Source organism: Pongo abelii, chromosome 9 (assembly GCF_028885655.2).
Source record: "Pongo abelii isolate AG06213 chromosome 9, NHGRI_mPonAbe1-v2.0_pri, whole genome shotgun sequence".
Classification (NCBI taxonomy): Eukaryota; Metazoa; Chordata; class Mammalia; order Primates; family Hominidae; genus Pongo; species Pongo abelii.
Window position 1 is genome coordinate 78,944,274 of NC_071994.2, and position 17,160 is coordinate 78,961,433.

Below are 17,160 nucleotides of genomic sequence, written 5' to 3' on the forward strand. Positions count from 1 at the left end.
TTATTTGATTGAGGAAGTTCTTGTTGAGTTTTATCATGAATAGGTGTTGGGTTTGTCAAATATTATTCTATATCAAAGTGATCATGTGATTTTATCCTTTCTGTTAATAGGACTGATTAATTGATTGATTTTTGAATGTTGGATAAACTTTGTTTCGCTGGCCCACTTGAACATGATATGTTATCCTTTTTATGTGTTGCTGGATTTGATTTGCTTGTACTTTTGGCAGGACTGATTTTTGCCAGGATTTTTGCATCTTTGTTCATAAGAGATTTTTTTTGACATTTGTTTTTTGTTAGGTTTCTTGCTTCAGGTTTTTAAGTTGTGTTTTTCAAGGAAATTTGTTCATTTCCTCTAAATTGTTGAATATATTGGCATAAAATTATTTCTGATATTTCCTTATTGCTTTTTTAATGTCTGTGGAATCTGGGGGTAACTCTGTTCTTTCGTTCCTGAAATCAGTAATTTGTATATTCTCTCTTTTTTGATGATTAATCATCCTAATGGTTTATTCGATTTTATTATGTCAGAGGAACAACTTCTGGCTTTGTTAATTTTCTCTATTCTTATTCTATTGTTTATTTTTTCCTTCTACTTATTTTTATTTAACGTATTCCTTTTTTAGTTTCACGAGACGAAAGCTTAAAACACTGATTTTAGATCTTTCTTTGTTAATAGAAGCATTTAAAGTTGTAAATTTTCCTCTTGGCACACAAACTGTTTTTCCTCTGTGCTCACAACACAATCAACACAGAAGATTTCTGTGACCAGATGTGTGGGGATTTCTCCCCACCAACAGACAAGCAATCAGTTTTGCAGTGGACACTAGCTGGGTATCTTTCAATTCAATTCTGACACTATCTACTTGGTAGCATCAGATCCCACAGGTTGAGGGCTCAGTCCCACAAGACTGTCCTCCACTTCCCATGCCAGTCGGAAGCCCCATGTTGTTTTACTTGTGTTTCTGACTAACCTGCTATAAATAGGATCAGATTCAGATTCTTCTTGGCCTCTCTGTGCAGCATTCCTTCCTCCAGGTCATGGGATGGGGCCCCTTCTGAAATGGGGGTCTTGTGATCTACAATCAGATATAGTAGCAGAGAATTTCTTTATGTCCAGCTCTGAGACAGAAAGGTCAGGGAAGATTAGAGTGTATTTTTTAGTTTATATGGCCCGCCATGGGGAGAAATAACAAGGACTGTGGGAGTTATAAACCAGGAACTGTGGATGAAAACATATATATATATGTTATGTATGTATACTATCATAGCACTCCCTACGCTTATTGTGCTGGTATTTGGAGGTGGGGGCTTTGAGACATAATTAGTTCATGAGGGTCTACCCTTATGACTGGGATTAGTGCCCTTGTAAGAAGATGCCAGGACGGGGTATGGTGGCTCACACCTGTAATACCAGCAGTTTGGGAGAGTGAGGTAGGCAGATTGTTTGAGCCCAGGAGTGCGAGACCAGCCTGGTCAATATGGTGAAACTCATCTCTACAAAAATAAAAGAAATTAGCCCCGCATGGTGGTGCACACCTGTAGTCCCAGCTACTTGGGAGGCTGAGATGGGAGGATTGCTTGAACCTGGGAGGTCAATGCTGCAGTGAGGTATGATTGCACCACTGCACTCCGGCCTGGATGACAGAGTAAGATAATGTCTCAAAAAAAAAAAAAAAAGTAGAATTCCCAAGCAGATAACAATTTAAATGTTATTAACAGGGCAACAAATTATCAGGTTTATCTTTGGTTTATATGGTTTGGTTTGGGTCTATCATTTTATTATTGTAATTATACTAGCTTTTTTTTTGTTCTTCTGCATTTTAACAAATTATTTGAATATAATTTTAACAAATTATTTGAATATTTAGAATAGTAAAATATTTTACTATTGCCTTTTTAGCCATTCTTCTTTGCATTATTTATTTAATGGTTACTCTAGGGATTACAATACTTGTCTTTAACTTTTCACAGCCCACTTCATGGACCACTTCATGAAAAATGTAGAAGCTTGCAGAATAAGGCAACTATATAGGCTCATATCCTACCTACCTTGTTCTTTATGCTATAGTTATTATATGTATTACATCTGTATGTTATAAACCTCCAAATATCAGCATATTAAAATTAAACAAGTTATAAATAAGTTAAAAGGAAAAGGAAACATTACTGTCTTTTGTAGCTTACCATTTCTGATGCTCTTCACTGTTGTCTGAGGATCTACATTTCCCTCTGGTATCATTTTCCTTCAGCAAGTTGAGCTTCTCATATCTATAAATTTCTATATTTCATTACATTTTGAAAACTTTGATCATTATGTATTCAAATTTTTTTCTGCTTCATTCTCTCTTTTCTATCCTTTGGCTCCAATTACAGATATGTTGCATAGTTTATAGGTTCATTAGGATCTGTTTAGGATTATTTTGTAAAAAATCTTTTTTTTTTTTTTTGAGACGGAGTCTCGCTCTGTTGTTCAGCCTGGAGTGCAGTGGCACGATCTCGGTCACTGCAAGCTCTGCCTCCCAGGTTCATGCCATTCTCCTGCCTCAGCCTCCCGAGTAGCTGGGACTACAGGCGCCCGCCACCACGCTCGGCTAATTTTTTTGTATTTTTAGTAGAGATGGGGTTTCACCGTGTTAGCCAGGATGGTCTCGATCTCCTGACCTCGTGATCTGCCCACGTCGACCTGCCAAAATGTTGGGATTACAGGCGTGAACCACTGTGCCCGGCCCAGAATCTTTTTTTCTCTCTCTGTGCGTATACATATTGGGTAGTTTTGATTGACCTATCTTTATGTTCACTTAGTTTTTTCTCTGTCATCTATTTGTCTTGTTAGGTCCATCTGGTGAATAATTTATTTCAGATATTATATTTTCAGTTGTAGAGTGTCCACTTAGTTCTTCTTTATTATTTCTGTCTTTCTCCAGAGATTTCCTATCTTTTTTCATTATTGTTAGCATATTTTATCTTAAATATGCCAAGAAAAATATATTTTATCTTAAAGAAGCCAAGGTTCCTTTAACATCCTTGGCTGCTTTCTCTAACATCTAGATGATCTTGGGATCAGTCTCAATTGATATTCTTTTCTCGTTAGAATAAGAACCATTTTCCTGGTTTTTCATATGTTAGGTAATTTTAGACTTTATTCTGAACATAAAGAATGTTAAATTGTGGAGATTCAGGTATCTTTGTTTCTTATGAGTGTTGTTTCTATTGTTTTGACTGGCATTTAGTTATCTTGACTGACTTGACTTGAACTGTACACTCTTGTTTCTTGACCAGCATTTCATTTGTCTTTAGCTGAACTTCTTTCAATGTGTTATATGCACGTGTGGTTCATGGTTCAATCAGAGACATGGGCAGACAGAATTTAGGGATCCCTTCTTTGTTTTCCCTTTCAAGATTCCTCAATTCTCTTCAGTGCCATATTTTTTTTTCTGGCTTCAGTGTTCTGGTTCCCCAGACCAGCAAGCCTGTGGTGTTACTTTTCACTGTTTCTTATGTACTGTGTCAGCTGCACTTATCCCAAGGCTAAAAGCTGTGAAAATGGGAATTCACTTTGTACAACTTTCCTTCTTGAAATGTGTACCCTGCATTAGAATTTGTCTGCTTCTTACACTCCGGTGCTTCCAGATAATCTCTTTTTGTATTATCCTAGATTTTACCGTGTTTTTCTGAGGGGGAATTAGCTAATAGGGCCTTATTCTGTCATTGCTAGAAGCAGAAGTTTATATGGACCTTTTTACTATGTTCCATTTCTCTCCCCCATTATGTCCATGTTTTCTTTAGATTCTTGAACATACTTGTAATAGGTGATCTAAAATCTTTGTCAGTTTCATCTTGGCGTTGCTTCTTTTGAGTGATTTTCTTGCTTTTTTTTTTTTTTGAGACAGAGTCTCACTCTGTCACCCAGGCTGGAGTGCAGTAGCACGATCTCAGCTCACTGCAACCTCCGCCCTCTGGGTTCAAGTAATTCTCCTGCCTCACTCAGCCTCCCTAATAGCTGGGATTACAGGTGTGTGCTTACCACACTTGGCTAGTTTTCGTATTTTTAGTAGAGACGGAGTTTCGCCATGTTGGCCAGACTGATCTCGAATTCCTGACCTCAAGTGATCCGCCCACCTCGGCCTCCCAAAGTGCTGGGATTACAGGTGTGAGCCACTGTGCCCAGCCGATTTTCTTGCTTTTTAACTTGTTTAGCAATTTCTGTTAGGATGCCAGACATGGTAATGGGATATTGTTGAGTGAATAGATTTTGTTGTCTTCTCTTAAAGTGTGTTGGATTTTGTTCTGGCCAGCAGTTAGATTCTGATCAGTTGATCCCTTTCAAGGTTTGTTTTATTAAAGCATATTTTGGGAGTAGTTCTAGAGTTGTTGTCTTTATTCTTTTGCTAGTTTTGCTTCATTACCAAAATGTTCTAGGATCTCTACTGGATGCTCTAAGTGTTCAGCATGATCACTGTTCTCTCTAGTCACAATGTGAAGGTCTCAAACCCTATGTGTTACGGTAGTTGTTTGGTTTACAGCTCTATAGTAGTTATTTCTTCCCCTATTAGTTCTTTTCTCAGCCTAAGAGACTGTGAGCATGTGCAGTTTTTTATTCGGCAGTAGACTCAAAGATTCCTTGCAAATTTTGGGAGCTCTTTCTCTGCAAGACTGCTGTGCTATGCTTGGATTTTTTTTTCCTTGCACCGAAGTCTGGAAATACTTCCTCCAGAAAGCTGAGTTTACCTCATTTATTTCCCTTTTCTCAGAGATCACATTGCTCTGCTACCTAGTTGTTCAATGCCTGAAAAGAATTTTTTCATAGAATTTGCCCTCTTTTATACTTGTTAACTGCAAGGGAAAATCCAGTCCCAGTTACTCTATTATGGCTAGCAGTAAAAGTCCCCCAAATCATTGTAGTGTTCTTGTGTTCATTAGTTTTAATATCTATTGGATCAAGCCCATTCCGATGTTAAAGTCTTCTGTAACTCTGCTGATTTGTACAGGGGGAGCATGTGAAGGTTGCTTCATCTATTAAACATTAAGATAGGTGTATTAAAATCTTCTACCATGTTGGTGGATTTGTTTATTTTCTTCATTATTATTCTGTTAGTTTTTGCTTTAAGTATTTTGAGGCTATGTAATTTAGTGCAAATATGTTTAGGATTATGATGTCTTCCAGGTGAATTGGATTCTTATTTTTCATTTTTCTTTTTTAATTTTTTTTTGAGACAGGGTCTCACTCTGTTGTCCAGGCTGGAGGGCAGTGGCACAATCACAGTTCACTGCAGCCTTGACTTCCTGGGCTCAGCTGATCCTCCCACCTCAGCCTCTGGGATAGCTAGGACTGCAGGCACGTGTCACCATGCCCAGCTAATTTTTTTGTATTTTTAGTACAGATGGGGTTTTGCCATGTTGCCCAGGCTGTCTCAAACTCCTGGGCTCAAGTAATCAATCCACCTGCCTTGGCCTCCCAAAGTGCTAGGATTATAGGTGTGAGCCACGAAGCCCAGCCAGATCCTTCTTTTTCTAATGCTTTTTGTTTTAAAGTTCTTTTGGTTTGAAGTATTTATTATCGTTTTTTTATTCTTTACTTACAACCTTTTTGCATTCTTATATGTTATTTGCATGTACTATATGCTAGGCACTTAATTTAAAGGTGCCTGGGATTTGTTTTAATCAGGTATGTTTAGATACAGAGACACAGAAATGACTGTCATGAAGGAAGAAATTTTTTTTTTTTAATTTTACTGTAAGTTCTGGGATACATGTGCAGAATGTGCAGGTTTATTACATAGATGTGCATATGCCATGCTGGTTTGCTGCACCCATCAACCCATCATCTAGTTTTTAAGCCCCGCATGCCTTAGGTATTTGTCCTGATGCTCTCCTTCCCCTTGCCCAGGAAGAAGTTTTTATACTCAGTTTCCTAGAAACAGGATGAATAACACATCCTGTAGGGCCACTTGGGAAAGCACCAGGGTCAGTGAGGGGGCAGAGGAAGTGGGGAGAAACATGGGCATGCAGCTTTATTCCTTCCTGCAGGAAGGAACAGGCAAGGCATTATGAGTAGGCTTAGGCTTGGCTAGTTTTGAGTAATTTCAGTGGGCACTGGGATGTAGGGGCTGCCACTAGTTGTATGGTACGTGACCCTGGGGTAATTTGGGTAAGGGAATAGTAGCCTAGCGTGTAAGAGTCTGATAAATGAGGTAGTTGGGACTATGGGCTCTGGATTGTTTGGTTTGCATATGGAAGGTGCACTCCTTTGCTATCTGGCTAGCTCTGGGAGGAGCGATTCCACCAGGGTAAGCAAGGCCCCAGACGCCAAAGTGTAAAATACAGAAACCAGAAAACGTGGTTATCATAGCACTGTTCTAGGTACTTGTTCATAATGGCAGTGAGGAAAGCAGATAAGAAAGCTGTTGTCGTGAGCATGCATTCTAATGAGAGAAGATGACAAATAAACAATTAACCAAGTATATAAGTGGTTTCTAATTGTGATAAATGCTGTAAATAAAACTAGGTAATATAATAGAGAATGTCTAGAGGACTTCTTTAGATAGGGTAGTTAAGGAAGGCTTCTCTGAGTTGGTGGCATCTGGCATAAGCCCTGAAGAATGAGATGGCACATGTGGTAATCTGGGGTAATGATGCTCCCAGCGGTACTGCAAATGGCCCTGTGGCTGGAATAGACTTGGTTTGGTCTAGGAACTTTGGGAAGATCAGTGTTTTGGGAATGATGGGCAAGAAGGAGAGTAATTAGAAGAGATAGGCAGGGGTTGATTGTGTTAGCCTTGTAGACCATGGTAAAGAGATTGGCTTTTATTTTATTTGCAGTTGAAAGCCTTTGGAGTGTTTTCAGCGGGGAGAGCAAACTTTTTATACTCAGTTCAGAACAAGTCAGGTACAAATACCATTGACAGTATAACACTTGGGAGATACATTAGCATGTTACAGTTATATGATTAAAAAGGAAGATGTTGTTAAATTGGAAACATTTTCATGAAACAAATGGCTGCAAAGGAGGATTTTGATCATAGTGGGAGACTAGGATTGATGAAGAATGAGAATGGAATTTCAAAGGAGAGAAATCATACAAAGCAGGCCTAGGTACTCAAGGTACTATGGGGGTTTTGCTGGTATTGTTTTTGAGACAGAGACTGACTCTGTGGCCCAGGCTGGAGTGCAGTGGTGCCATCTTGGCTCACCGCAACCTCCGCCTCCTTGGTTCAAGCGATTCTTGTGCCTCAGCCTCCCAAGTAGCTGGAATTACAAGCGTGAGCTACACCTGGCTAATTTGTGTATTTTTTGTAGAGACAGGGTTTTGGCATGTTGCCCAGGCTGGTTTCGAACTCCTGAACTCAAGCAATCCTCCCGCCTTGGCCTCCCAAAGTGCTGGGATTACAGGCGTGAGTCATACCACCATGGGTTTTTAAGTATAAGAACTTACTGTCGAGAACAATATATAAAGTTTAAGAATGACTAAAATAAATGATGAGAAAAAATAGATATAGAATAGCTATAAATCCTGCCTGGGCAACATAGTGAAACCCTGTCTCTACAAAAAATACAAAAATTAGCTGGGTGCATGCCTGTAGTCCTAGCTACTCGGGAGGCTGAGGTAGGAAGGTCGCTTGGGAGGTTGAGGCTGCAGTGAGCTATGATCATGTCACTGCATTCCAGCTTGGGTAACAGAGCCAGACCCTGTCTCCAAATATATGTGTATGTCAGATAAGGCTTTTTGTCTTTAACTTTCTAGAAAATGTTTTCAGTCAGAGATTGGGAGACTAAAGATAGATTGGTTTTAAGGGGAGTAAAGGTTATAAGAGTAGGTGATGAGAAAGCAAAGGAGAACTCAAAGAGAGACTGCTTGAAGTAAATTTATATGCCTTGCATTAGATGGATCAAGAAAATGATCTTCATAAAGAAAATCATAATTGGTAGCTATCATTTTTAAAAGTATATAGTTTTGCAAATATATATATTTAAAACATTAAGAAAAGACATTGTTATAAAATATTTGTCCACTTATGTAATAGGATTGTTGTGAAGGTCAAATGAGGAAATTAATACAAATTGATTTTGTATTTCAAACCTTACTTTGAAAAGTGCTACCATTCAGAAGGGTACATATGAGTTTTTATGATGCCCACACATGTGCATAAATTGCATAAAACTTCTCCTACATGTCTAGACATTACCATAACTAATTGAAGCTGTTTTGGAGTCTGTGGATGTTAATTACTATAGGTAACTTTTTTTTTTTTTTTTTTTTTTTGAGATAGGGCCTCACTCTGTTGTCCAGGCTGGAGTGCAGTTGCACGATCACAGCTCACTGCAGCCTTGACCTCCCAGAATCAAGCCATCTTCCTGCCTCAGCCTCCAAGTAGCTGGGACTACAAGTGCATGCCACCACACCTGGCTAGTTTTTGTATTTTTTGTAGAGATGGGGTTTTGCCATGTTGCCCAGGCTGGTCTTGGCAGCTCCTGGACTCGAGTGGTCCACCCACCTCAGCCTTCCAAAGTGCTGGAATTATAGCCTGCCTTGCTTATTATTGCCCTCTGTTAGGAGAGTCTTTTTAGGTTATATGTATGGTAAGCATGCTGTATAGCTATCTTCATGAATTGTTCTACCATCTGTGAAACTGGTATAAAGCTGTTGTGTATAATCAATAAATAAATGATTTGTTTTTTAAGATGCTAGACAAAACATGGCATTAATTTTTAAAATGATCTGAAATTTAAGCTATATATTGAATGTATTCCTTAAAATCTATTCTGTTTTTTTTGCCTGGCATATTTTTTCCCCAGTCTCTTACTTGCAGTAATTATATTACGATATATTTATATATGGGAATACACACATTTATAATCTCACAGTTTCTATGGGTTAGGAGTCTGGATCCAGTTTGGCTGAGTCCTTTGTTTATGATCTCACAGGGGGGCAATCAAGGTGTTAGCTGGGTCTCATCTGAAGCTTAACTATGGAAGAATCTATTAGCAGAATTCAGTTTCCTGTGGTTATAGGACTGAGAGGCTTCAGTTTCTTGTTGGCTTTTGGATGGAAGCTGCCCTTAGCTCCTGGAGGCTGCCCTTCACATATGGGACTACCAAAATAGGCAGACCACAACATAGTAGCTTGCTTCTTCAAAGCCAGCAAGGGAATGAGAGACTTCAGCAAGATGGGTGCTAGAATCTTAGGTAATGTCATCACATACACATGCTCATGTATCTCTTGTCACCTTGCCTTATTCTCTTGGTTAGCAGCAAGTCACAGTTTCTGCTTATACACTAAAGGAGGGAGTTACACAAGGCAATGGATACCAGGAGATGGGGATCTGGGGGCCACTTTAGATATCTGTGTTTCACGTACCTTATTTTTATATTTCCAAGTGAAGTAATTATTGTTTTCTTTTTACTTTTTACCCTGTAACCAGGTCAATAAAGACCAGTGGTCTTCTTGTTCCTTTGTGCTAGTGGGTGTTTACTTTTCTATTTCATTTAGCTACTAAGTAGCCCCACAAGCATCTCAGCTCTATATAGATGATCTCAGATCCATTTCCTATCCTTGTGTAGTCCAAGGCCTCATCTCTCATTCCTGTGTGAGCATTGAAACCCAACCTCCTATGGTACTGAGATAGGCAACTCACTGCCTTATCTCTTACCCTCTGAAGGGCAGTCATAACTGAGGTATTACTGTATTAGTTTTCAGTTGCCTCTTGGTTTTTTTTTTTTTCCTTTTAAGAAGTACTTTGAGTTTTTTTTGGAGCCCAGCTGTGCATTTAAAAATATTATTTGTTAAATTTTTACAACTCATCTAGGTATTTGTAATGAGAGAATTTTAGGGTTTTCTGTCACATTGCTTAATAGCTATTTCTTTGTTTTCTTTTAGCCAAGGGTTTATTTCAGTACTGGAAATACTAAATGCTATATACACATATGTGTACTTACAAACATATAAGTGCACCAGATGATCAGTATTAGCACACATGGAAATATAGAGTTGAGAAGTATAGCATATGAAGACTTTCACAATCTGCCCTTTGACTTCCTCTCTAATGGCCTTTCTAAACACTTGCACTTTTGTATGGTACTGCTTTTGTATTCCTGAACACAGAATGCAGCTCATAGTTTCATGTATTTGCATTCATTATTGTCTTTGTCTGGAATGTTCTGCTTTATGCCTCCCATCTCTCTTTATTTTGTTAACTCAGCCTTATTTCTTTTTTCTTCTAAATTCACTTTTTTGTATTTTTAATTTTTCTATTTTTCATTTCTAGGGGTATTGTTTCTTTTTTTCAAATCTGCGTGGCCATTTTTGTTATTTTTTCTTCCTTGGTTATTTTTTCTTGCTATCTTATATTTCTTTAAATATTTTAAAAACACTTAACAATATTTCATATTCAATAATTTCAGTATATTTCGTTTTTGCTTGTCTAATTCTGTTGCTTATTGTTTTGCTGATTCTCTTTTATGGCTGCATGTTTCCTCACGTATTCTTGTGATTTTTTTACCATTAATTCATTGTTTTGGAGATTTGAGAAATCTTTGAGACCATCTTGGATTGTAAAGTCTATGAGGGGAGGGCCCGTGTGGTTTTGTTCATTGCTGTATCCCAGGGCTTATTACAGTGTCTAGTACATGAGACTTTCAATAAATATTTATTGGATGAATAAATTACATGCCCACACCTTACAGACAGAACTATAATTATTTATATATATGTTTATTTTCTCTACTGTATTGATAATACCTCGAGTTAGAGAACTTTTTGGCTTTAACGCTGTATCCCCAGCATTTAGCACAGAGTCTAATATAGTTTAAGTTCTCAGTAAATATTTGTTGAATGAATGAGGAACTGCTTGGCATATTCTGCCCAATGAAATCTTCAGAATAAATAAGACTTATTTTGCCTGTTTGTCATTATAAAGTCATTTTAATAAAATGGAGGATACTAGAGAAATGATGAATCAGCTCACATAACTAGTGCGCATATTGCTCATGATAGATTAAAGCAGAACCATTTTCCAGACTGAACTCCAAAATCTTCAGTGTCACTGAAGGCTAATCACATTAATTATTCCTGTACTTACAGATTTCAAGGCATAGTGTACAAAATGTTCATCCAATAAATATGTACCAAACATCTACTATATGTATATTAGTTTGCAAGTTATGTGATATATTTTTTCCCAGTATGTTATATGCTAACTAAGGTATAAACTTAAAAATGTGAGAAGGATAAATAGAACACAAGATAAATGATTTATTATAGTAATCACTGGGTGCGGTGGCTCACTCCTGTAACTAGCACTTTGGGAGGCTGAGGCAGGGAGATCACCTGAGGTCAGGAGTTTGAGACCCGTGGCCAATATGGCAAAACCCTGTCTCTACCAAAAAATACAAAAATTAGCCAGGCATGGTGGCATGCATCTGTAGTTTCAGCTACTCTGGAGGCTGAGGCATGAGAATCGCTTGAACCCAGGAGGTGGAGGTTACAGTGAGCTGAGACTGCACCACTGCACTCCAGCCTGGGTGATAGAGCGAGACTCTGTCTCAAAAAAAAAAAAATTTATTACAGTAATAAAAGAATTGTCTTAAAACAGTATCATTTCTTTAATCATATAGAATACAATTGAATAAATTTTATAGAGGTTCAGATGAATCCAGTATTGTGATTTATATATATATATATAATATATATATATAATATATATAAATATATATAAATATATATATAATATATATAAATATATATAATATATATAAATATATATATATATATATATATAATATATATAAATATATATATATATAATATATATAAATATATATATATATGTTTTCATCCACGGTTCCTGGCTCATAATTTTCATAACCCTTATTATAGTCTTTTGTTGTAATGTTGGGACACTGCAGGCCTCAGAATCAGGCCTCAGGAAACAGAATCTCTCTCTCTGATCTTCTGCTGCCCTCCTTTCACCTGACCAAGGCAGGACTCTAATCTGATTGTGAGTCATCTGGCTGTTTATTTGAATCCTTTAAAATATCCTTTGTAATAAACTGATAAACACAAATAAGTGTTTCTCTGAGTTATGTGAGCCATTATAGCAAATTAACTGAACCCAAAGAGGGGGTTGTAGGAACCCCAGCTTGAAGCCAGGTGGTCAGACAGTCTAGAGGTCTAGACTTGTGACTGATGAAAAGAGGAGGCTCTCTTGTGGGACCAAGCCCTACACCTGTGGTTTCTGAGGCTATCTCCAATTAGATAGCTTCAGAATTGAATTGAATTGGAGAACACTCAGCTGGTGTCCACTGTAGAATTGATTGCTTGCCTGGTTTGTGGGAGAAACCCCCACATATTTGGTCACAGAAGTCTTCTGTGCTAATGATGGTTGTGGAGTGATTAAAATAGGAAAAAGCACATCAAGTGTTGTTTTGTTCACACTCACAAGTTATATTTGCCAGAATTATATAGTTGGATTGCCTCTTAACAATTATTAGTATAGACCAACACTCATGATTGTATTTCTTCTGTTTTCTTTCTTTTCCTTTGCTTTTTCAGCATGAAGGTTGTATTTCTTCTGTTTTCTTTTTTGTCCTTTGCTTTTTCAGCATAAAGAATACAGCTTCTTGTTAAAGGGATATAACATAAGATTGAATCCAGATATTCCCATTTAGGAGCTATAATATACTGGAAAAATTCCTTAACCTCATTGGGCCTCAAGTGTTCTAATATGTAGAATGAGAATGATAACACCCACCTTGTAAGGTGATATTTTATATCAAAAGATATTATGTAAATAAAGTCACTAGTATGGTTATAGGAATATAAACTCAATAGGTCTTGGTTCCCTTCTGCTTTATTCTTTCTTTCATTATCTACCCTGTGTTTTTTCCACTTTCATTCTCTTTATTTTTAAAAAATAAAAACCAGGTTTTAAAATAATAAATTTAGTATTTAGATTGAAGCTTAATAGGAAAGACCATGCAAATATTCCAGTTATATGTGTGTGGGGGTTTAACAACACTGCTATTTTAGTTGGATCACAGAGAAACCTCTGTTTGCTGCTGTAGCACACTTGTCTTGGCTGACTGATCCCATTTTCTCTTGTTTTCTTTGAAGCAGTTTTTTTCAGACCTTTAAAAGCTGACACTCGGGCAGTGAGTACCCTAGAAAATAATATCTTGTTCCAGTAGAACTTGGCCCAAAGGATTCTGGTAGAACTAGCATAATTCATTTGAGAGATTTGGGATTTTTAAAAAAATTTTAAAACTTTGATTTTCTAGTCTAATTTTTGTCTTACTGCTGAGGAACTTGATATAAATTAAACACTGTTTAAGAAATTAAGTTAAATTAAATAAATTCAGAAAGTCTTAGCCAGAGCAGTTTGTCAAGAGAAAGAAAGGAATAAAAAGCATCCAGATTGACAAGGAGGAAGTCAAATTGTCCCTGTTCGTGGATGACGTGACCTTTATATAGAAAAACCTAAAGACTCTACCAAAAGCCTTTTAGAACTGATCAATAAATTCAGTAAAGTTGCAGGATATAAAATTAATATATAAAAATTAGCATCTCTATACACAAACAGTGAACTAGCTTGAAAATAAATCAAGAATGCAACCTCGTTTATATTAGCTACAAAAAATTACATAGGAATAAATTTAAGGAGGTAAAAGACCTCTGTGAGGAAAACTACCGAATGCTGATGAAAGAAATTGATGAGGATACAAACAAATGGAAAGACATCCCATGCTCATGAATCAGAAGAATTCATATTGCTAAAATGACAGTACTAGCTGGGCATGGTGACATGTGCCTGTTGTCCCAGCCAGTTGGAAGGCTGAAGCAGGAGGATCACTTGAGCCCAGGAGTTCAAGGCTGCAGGGAGCTGTGATCACGCCACTCTACTCTAGCCTGGGTGACCAAGCAAGACCCCCATCTCTAAAAAAATAAATAAGTAAAAGAAAATAAATTTTATAATCAATATCCTTATATTTGAATCATGACTTTGCCATTTACAAGCTGTGTGATCTTATATATATTTATACAAATTACTTAATTTTGATTTTCACCTTCCTTAGCTGTCAAATTGGATTGAAAATACCTCATAGGGTGGATGTAGTAGCTCGTGCTTGTAATCCCAGCTATCAGGAAGGCTGAGGCAAAGGAACGCTTGAGCCTAGAAGTTTGAGACCAGCCTGGGCAACATAGCGAGATCCTATCTCAAAAAATAGAGAGAGAGAGAAAATACTTCATAGATTTGTTTTGAGGATCAAATTAGACAATGTAATGATTTCATACACTCTAAACTACCATATACATTTTGGTTAATGGCTTTCTTAAGAATTTGTAACATCAGATAATGCAATTAAATTCAAACTACCTTTTTTTAATCCATGAACTGAAAAGTTATTTGTTTTTCTGCTTTAAAATGTCTGTTATTTTAACTAAAACTGTGAGCTTTACCTAACGTAGTGCCTAAGCCCCACCATAGGTGTTCATTCATTTGTGGAGTGAAGGAATGAATATGTTCAACTTCTTGGCATCAGCATTATATATTGCTGTTAAAAACTAAATTACCAGCCAGGCACAGTGGCTCATGCCTATAATTCCAGCACTTTGGGAGGCTGAGGTGGAAGGATCGCTTGAGCCCAAGAGTTCAAGACCAGTTCAAGACCCTGTCTCTACAAAAAATTACAAAATCAGCTGGGCGTGGTGGTGCACTCCTTTAGTCCCAGCTACTCAGGAGGCTGAGGTAGGAGGATCACTCGAGCCCAGGAGATCAAGGCTGTAGTGAGCCTTGGTTATGCCACTGCACTCAAACCTTGGAGACAGAGCTAGACCCTGTCTCAAAAACAAAAAAATACAAAACTAAGTTACCTCTTTAATAATTAGATAAATGCAGATACCATTGTGTCTTTCTTTCAATAAGCCTCGTCAGGATTCAATGGTATTACCTTGAACTCTCAAATTTACTGTAGGTATATCATAGACATGTAATTGTCACAAAAATTGGAGGCCACATAGTATAACTAATATTCTTAGACTTAGGTTTTAATCCATTTCTGCCTCTTACTGGTTGAGCAACTGTTGGTAAGTCATTTAATCTTTGGAGCCTCATTTTCTCTAGTAAATGGTGAGACTACTCCCTTACAAGGTTACTTTGGGAATTAAATATTAATGGATATATTTATAAACCATACAGTGGCATAAAATGTAGACGTTTTTGACAAGAATATGAGCTGGGCCATATGACTGATTTTTTACATTCATGAAAGTGTGTAGAAAATATTGCAAAGATGTCACAAGTTTGGATATTTGACAGGACTGAAAGTCTCCTTAGAGAATATTTACCTTTCATTTAAAGGCAAAGGAGGAAGAGGACAGGCAAACATTGAGGGTATGGAAGATAATCAAGGAGCAAACTCTCTTAGGATCTTAATCTGCATGGAGGCCTGCTTCATCTCTGGATTGAATCACCAAGATCTGTGTGATAAATTTTGGCTTCAGGATAGCTCAAGGCAGAAATTCCCAATGAGGTATTTTATGTTGCACTGGTCATGGAGTGTTTTTTTCCCCCAGTACTTTTAATACTTTATTATTATATATTTTAAAATATATTTGGAATATAGCCTAGTGTATAATGTGGAGAAAGGATTCAATTTAATTGATCTCAAGATGATTTTTACCCAGTTGCCTCAATACCATTTACTGAATACTTCTTTTCTACTTTTAATGATTTGAAATGTCAACATTATTATATACTAAATCCCTTGTGTTTTGGGGCAGATATTTGAACTTTCTAGCCTGTTTTATTGATATCTCTCTTATATCTCAATATCATACTGTTTTAATGATTTTATGTAACTTCATATTTGCCTCAATTATGGTTCCACTTTCCTCATTTCCCTTGTACCCAGGTCCTCTATGTCACTAGCAGGAAACACTGCACAACATATAAAGACTTTGTATTTTTGTTTAGGGCCAGGAGCAGAAGGAAATAATTTTTAAATGTATTCTCTGGTACCAGGAAGAGAAAAAGTAGAAAGAGAGATATAATGGGGCTGGGGAAGGAAGTATTTAGCTTACAATCAGGACACTCTAGTTTGAGTCTACTTCTGATGCTTGCTGTATACATGTAGACAAGCCAGTTGACTTTTTAGCTTCTCTATTTCCCTCATTTGCAAAATGAGGAAAATTGATTAGGTCACTGCTTCTTAAATTTTTCCACTGAAGCATCCTTAAGGGCAGAAGAAAGAAAACAAGTACCTATGTGTGAAGAAGAAACTGCAAGCAGCCTGCCATAAGTAAAAAATGTTTTTTTAATATTCACGAAATATTTTTTTGTACATTGTTTATTATAGCATTGGCTGACAGTAAAAATTGGAAATAAGCTAAATGTTGCTTAATAGACAATTGTGTTAATAAAATATGACGTGGCCTTATAATAGAATACTATGTAGCCAACAAAAGGATTGAAATTATATATATTGAAACCATAATTCAGGGCTGTGGCTCCATTTATCTTAGTCCCCCTGTTCTTTCCTCTTTATATTTCCAGTTTGTCGTATTACTGGACAACCATAATCACCAACTAAGACCTAGGAAAACCCTGGAGTTATGCAATAAAAAGGTTCCCATATCTGGAACCATTTTGGAACACCTAATTTTAAACTAATTTTTAATTATTGCCCCTTTAAATTTTTGCTTGTTAGAATAGGAAAACTTCTTTGCTGTTTGGATACGAAAGGGATTCTGAAAAGGGATTATTTCAACTGTTCAAATTCTTGAAACATCTTTACACAGGTATCATTCATTGGATCCTTACTGTTGTACAAAAGCCCATGCTTCCAGAGTTGCATCGGGACCTTTCATGAAGTTTTATTCTTCATTTTTGTCCTCCTATGCCATAGTTAAGGGGCATAAAAAAAACTAGTGGGGTGGGCTTGGTGGCTGACGCCTGTAATCCCAGCACTTTGGGAAGCTAAGGCGGGCGGATCGCTTAAGCTCAGGAGTTCGAGACCAGCCTGGGCAACATGATGAAACCCTGTCTTAAAAAAAAAAGAAAAGACTAGTAGAATCTCCCCTCCAAGCTTTCTCACTACTGTCCCACTAAGTAGAAATCTTTGAAACAGAAGTATATTATGGGAACTTTGCTAAAGACGACCCCTC

At 37.1% G+C, this 17,160-nt stretch overlaps 1 protein-coding gene across 1 annotated transcript in view; it reads left to right on the top strand.

Annotated features, from left to right (window-relative positions):
• Positions 1-17,160, top strand: part of ACER3 (alkaline ceramidase 3) — a 165,695-nt gene that overhangs the window by 20,303 nt on the left and 128,232 nt on the right. The window lies entirely within an intron of this gene.